Source organism: Stegostoma tigrinum, chromosome 20 (assembly GCF_030684315.1).
Source record: "Stegostoma tigrinum isolate sSteTig4 chromosome 20, sSteTig4.hap1, whole genome shotgun sequence".
NCBI lineage: Eukaryota > Metazoa > Chordata > Chondrichthyes > Orectolobiformes > Stegostomatidae > Stegostoma > Stegostoma tigrinum.
In genome coordinates this window covers 19,180,705-19,186,704 of record NC_081373.1, presented here as the reverse complement: position 1 = coordinate 19,186,704, position 6,000 = coordinate 19,180,705, and positions in this window count along the sequence as shown.

Below are 6,000 nucleotides of genomic sequence, written 5' to 3'. Positions count from 1 at the left end.
ATCACTTTACTTGTTTTAATGGATGTTAAAGATTTCATGATGCTGTATGACAAAAAAAAGCAGCGCCCAATGTTTCTCATAAATCAGAACCAAATCAATAGGTTGTTCAACTTATAAAATTTGCTTTCCAACATTTCAAAGAAATTGACTGTATGTTAATTATTTCCTTTCATTTTTTGAGATATTCAGTGGCCAGACATAATACTTTCTCCACTGCTGACAGTCAATGCAGAAACTTCTCCTAAAATGGATATATTTGAATTAAAATTGATGGCAACAAAAACCCCTTCCATTCTGTCACACAAATGCTTTAATATCAACCTCAGAAAGTTAGCATCTACATGTAGTGACCCAGTGTCATGACTCATTTTTTGAACAATCATACTTTGGTGGTCTTTTTGAGCAAGATTGACAACTTAATGCCAAGAGAGCAAATTCTGGACATATTTGGCACTAATCATGGGTTTAATGGGTACTGGCCTCAAAGTTCCTAAAATAATTTAACTTAATATATTAATATATTTATAGCACAGAGATTTCCTTTTTTTTCCTTTTTGGTAGAAAAAACATATTTTAGCAATCAACATAATTTTACATTCTTCCACTTGATTTTTTTCTAAATGTGAGGATTCCAAATGGTTTGAGTTTGTTAATGTTAACAATGTGCCACTATATTATCCTCCATTTATTTACAAATTGTTCAGTTTACAAAATCAAGAATTTTGTGATGGGAAATTGGGATTAGTGTTACAGAGGCATCATAAATACCATTCCGCTTAGTTTGTTTCTTGCCACGTAATAAACATTGCTATTCTCATGCTGCCTATTTTCTTTGCAAGGTAAATTCTTCATTTGCCAGTTAACTTAGCCAAATGAATTCCCTTATGTGACAGGCAGTGATATTATGCATTAGATGTGTCTGATCTGCTCTGAGATCTCAATTTTCATGAAGATGGACAGGATCTCTGGTTTAACCGAAATGGTGCTGGACGCTAATATCCAGAAGACCCTCCCCCAACTCTTCAGGTGGAGAATTTATACTGCTAGAGTTCTTTGGAATGTAACATGCCCTTTTGAATAGATTCAGGGACACCTTTGGAAGAGATAACAAGGTGTAGAGCTGGATGAACACAGCAGGCCAAGCAGCATCAGAGGAGCCGGAAGGAGCAGGAGCTGACGTTTCAGGCTTAGACCCTTCTTCAGAAAAATCTGCTCCCCTGATGCTGCTTGGCCTGCTGTGTTCATCCAGCTCTACACCCTGTCATCTCAGATTCTCCAGCATTTGCAGTTCCTACTATCTCTGAAACACCTTTGGGAGAGGTCATTTGGGAGATAGCAAATGTCTTTTTGGATTATTAAAAATAGACCTGAATGTGCACAGGGCAATAAATGATCATGGGGAGTGGTGAATAGAACAATAGGGTTAAGTTTGGCAGGGAGGGTTTGAGGAGACCTGAGGGACTGAGCTGGAATATATTGGTGTGGATGGGGGCGAGGGGAATGAGAGTGTATGGGAGGGGAGGTGACAGGTGTTTATTTGTTTGCTTTGAAGTCCTGGATAGCTGAGATGGACCTTTCTTGCAGTCTGCTCCAGTAACTCCAGACTCAACACCAGTCAGCCAGCCAATCAGAACAAAAATGCAACTGTATGGGACACGTTATGCCGAGATATCTTTGGAGAGATGGCAATTTTCCTTACTTTGGGAGTGAAAGTTTGGTCTTGGCACTGAGAACTATGGTTTGTTGTATTTGAGGATTATAAGGTGAAGAAATTCCACTAGTATACAGAAGCCTCAAAATAAAATCAGTGAATTTATGGCAATGTAATCTATTTAGTATGGACGTGACAACATTGACCCATTAAGGCATGTTATTTCCTGTACCTTAAACCTGTTTGGTACTTGAGTCAAGTAGTGATATGTTGGCCTAGGGATTTCATAGTTTATTTCAGAGTCTATCTGCCTTTGCTTCTGCACCTATTCATACTTATTTAAATCTACACTCCATATTGTTTGTTTTGCTCAGATTTTATTTTCTTTTTGTTACCTGTGTTTGTTAGTGAAATGTTTTGCTTAAAAAGGCTCTATGATGATTTGATTTGATCTATTTTTATTATGTGTACCTAAGTGAAATGTTTTGTTTTGTGTGCAGTACAGGCAGATCATACCATATAAAGTGCATTAGGGTAATGGAACAGTTTGAAGAATATAATTTTGCAGCTGCAGAGAAAGTGCACAGAGAGCAAGATCAACATAGAACATAGAACATAGAACATAGAACAGTACAGCACAGAACAGGCCCTTCAGCCCACAATGTTGTGCCGACCATTGATCCTCATGTATGCACCCTCAAATTTCTGTGACCATATGCATGCCCAGCAGTCTCTTAAATGACCCCAATGACCTTGCTTCCACAACTGCTGCTGGCAATGCATTCCATGCTCTCACAACTCTCTGTGTAAAGAACCTGCCTCTGACATCCCCTCTATACTTTCCACCAACCAGCTTAAAACTATGACCCCTCGTGCTAGCCATTTCTGCCCTGGGAAATAGTCTCTGGCTATCAACTCTATCTATGCCTCTCATTATCTTGTATACCTCAATTAGGTCCCCTCTCCTCCTCCTTTTCTCCAATGAAAAGAGACCGAGCTCAGTCAACCTCTCTTCATAAGATAAGCCCTCCAGTCCAGGCAGCATCCTGGTAAACCTCCTCTGAACCCTCTCCAAAGCATCCACATCTTTCCTATAATAGGGTGACCAGAACTGGATGCAGTATTCCAAGTGTGGTCCAACCAAAGTTTTATAGAGCTGCAACAAGATCTCACGACTCTTAAACTCAATCCCCCTGTTAATGAAAGTCAAAACACCATATGCTTTCTTAACAACCCTGTCCACTTGGGTGGCCATTTTAAGGGATCTATGTATCTGCACACCAAGATCCCTCTGTTCCTCCACACTGCCAAGAATCCTATCCTTAATCCTGTACTCAGCTTTCAAATTCGACCTTCCAAAATGCATCACCTCGCATTTATCCAGGTTGGACTCCATCTGCCACCTCTCAGCCCATCTCTGCATCCTGTCAATGTCCCGCTGCAGTCTACAACAGGCCTCTATACTGTCAACGACACCTCCGACCTTTGTGTCAACTGCAAACTTGCTGACCCATCCTTCAATCCCCTCATCCAAGTCATTAATAAAAATTACAAACAGTAGAGGCCCAAGGACAGAGCCCTGTGGAATCCCACTCACCACTGACTTCCAGGCAGAATATTTTCCTTCTACTACCACTCGCTGTCTTCTGTTGGCCAGCCAATTCTGTATCCAAGCAGCTAAGTTCCCCTGTATCCCATTCCTCCTGACCTTTTGAATGAGCCTACCATGGGAAACCTTATCAAATGCCTTAAATTAAGTTAAATAACATTAAATTGAAAATTTGAATGATCCATTCAGAAATCTAATAACTAAGGGGAAGAAGCTTTTCTTCAATCTATCGGTGCAGGTGTTTTTGCATAAGTTTTTGCATCTTCTGCCTGATGGAAGAGGTTGGAAGAGGCTGTGATGGGGTGGGAGGGATCTTTGATGATGTTGGCTTCCTTCCTAAGGCAGCAAGAAGTATAGGTGGAGCCAGTGAAAGGAAGGTTGGCTTGCGTAATGGACTGGGCTGTGTTCACAACTCTCTGCAGTTTCTCATGGTCCTGAGCAGAGCAGTTGCCATACCAGGCTGTGATGCACCTGGATGGAGTAAGTTAACAAGCTTGCTTGGTCTGTTTACTGTGGAGGAAGGAGGAACTGATTGGAAGAGCATTGTAGAACAAACCAGACTAAACTTCGAGGGCCATTATCATCCACTTGTCCTGAGGATCAAAAACATGTTGCAAGAAAGGAAAACCACATACTGTGGTGCAATATCACAGGTGGAGAATGTAGTGCAGGCATTGATTTTAGTTCAGTGGTAGTCCTCTTGTCTCATCAACAGGTTAAATTCAACCAAGAGACCGGACGTCACAATAAAGACTGCAAGTACAATGATGTATTAAGGGAATACTGCACAGTCAAATCTACTGTTTTTTAAAAGAAATGTTAATCTGAGGCAGTCTCTCCTTTCAGGTGACTATAAAAGATTACACATCACATTTCAAAGAACAGGTGAGGTGTCTTTCAATTATCCGGGCCAATTTTTCCCTTCAGCAAACAACACAAAGACACATTCTTGTTTGTGAGACTTTCTAAATGCAAATTGGCTGCCATATTTTCCTATATTCCAACAATAACTACACTTTAAAAGTATGAAGGGTGACCTTGTAGAGGTTTATAAAATCATGAGGGGGACGATGAGGTGAATAGCAAAGGTCCTTTCTGTAGGGAGGGGAAGTTCAAAATTAGGGGATATATTTTTAATGCAAGAGAAAGACTTAACAGGAACCTGAGAAGCAACATTTTCACACAGAAGGTGGTACAATGGTTGAATGAACTGCCAAAGAAAGTGGTAGATACAGGTACAGTTACAACACTTAAAAGACATTTGGACAGGTACATGAATAATGGTAATTGTAATGGTTTAGCAGGATGTGTGCCAAATGCAGGCAAATGGGACTAGTTTAGTTTGGGAAACTTGGTTGGCATAAACGAGTTAGATCAACGAGTGTTTCTATACTGTATAACTTTTAAGACTGTAAGGCATTTTGGGACATCCTGTACTCATGAACAGCACTTTGTAAATGCAAGACTTTTCACAAATCTTTCATCTATTAATCATGTTTTAATATGACCTGTTTATGTTTTAAAATGAATTGTTGTTAAGATATATAGTAAATAGCATTAGGCAAAAAGTGATCAACTGCTATCAAGATCTCAATAAAGATTAGCTGCTGACTACCTCAACAATTCCTCCACACTTAAGTTTCCTCGAAAGAAGTGTAACAAAAGAATTGTTCACTGCTCCTTCATTTTTTCCATTCAGGACTTCTAAAACTAAACCTTGAATAGATTTCTTCAATGTTCTGGGCTTGCTACAACCATATTTGCCCCATTTTAGCAGCACTGTTTTAAGGTGACAAGCATATTCCGCTTTGCATCGTACATGGTGCACCACAATACTGCAATACTATGTAAAGACTAATTACAATGGTCTAATATAACTTTAGAAACTTGCGTTTATGTAATGCTTTTCATGATGTTAGAATATGTGCAATTACTTCATAATGCAACAAAATTGAGCAATGAATTTTCACGTAAACAGGTTTCATAAGCATCAATGAGGTGAATGACCAGATGGTAATTTGATTATTTTTTAAATGATATTGGTTGAAGCATGAATCAGTTTAATGACACCTTCTCTTTCTTTCATATCTGTCAAAGCGCTGATGAGGACCAAATGTAATGTCACAATCAGACGTACAGCAGTCCTGAAACTGATGTATTCAAGTCACTGCAATGGGACTTGAACTCAAAACTTTGAGACTCAGATCGCTACAAAGACTACAACAAATAACAGCAACAAGTGCAGTTTGAATTTAAATACCACCTCTTAGTAAAACATCACATGACACTTCAAAAATGCAATAATCAAATAAAAGTTTACAATAAGCCAAAGGTGATAGTATTAGGGTAGGTAACCAGAGATTTAGTTTCAAGGTCTGCAATCTGTAATGCACAGTTGCATACATCTCTTCAGCATCTGATTGATTGCTGGTTCACAACTTTTTTGTCCCCAGTAAGATTGTATCAACATGAAAAAGGCCTAAAACAACAAATCAGGGAAATTAAATGAATTCATATCATGGGGGTAACAAGCTAGCAGTTAAAAGTCATTTCAAAACATAGTTTGAAAAAAAATGTTCTTCAAATGTTCAAGGGTTTGGTGAAACCCGAGTTATTCTGATTTGATGAACAGATATGACGACTTTGCTTTCTAAACTAGCTGAGACACTAAATTATTCTGAATATGCTGTTAGAAACGTTTCTTCATGTATTGTGAGAATTAATAACTAAAAACATTGGC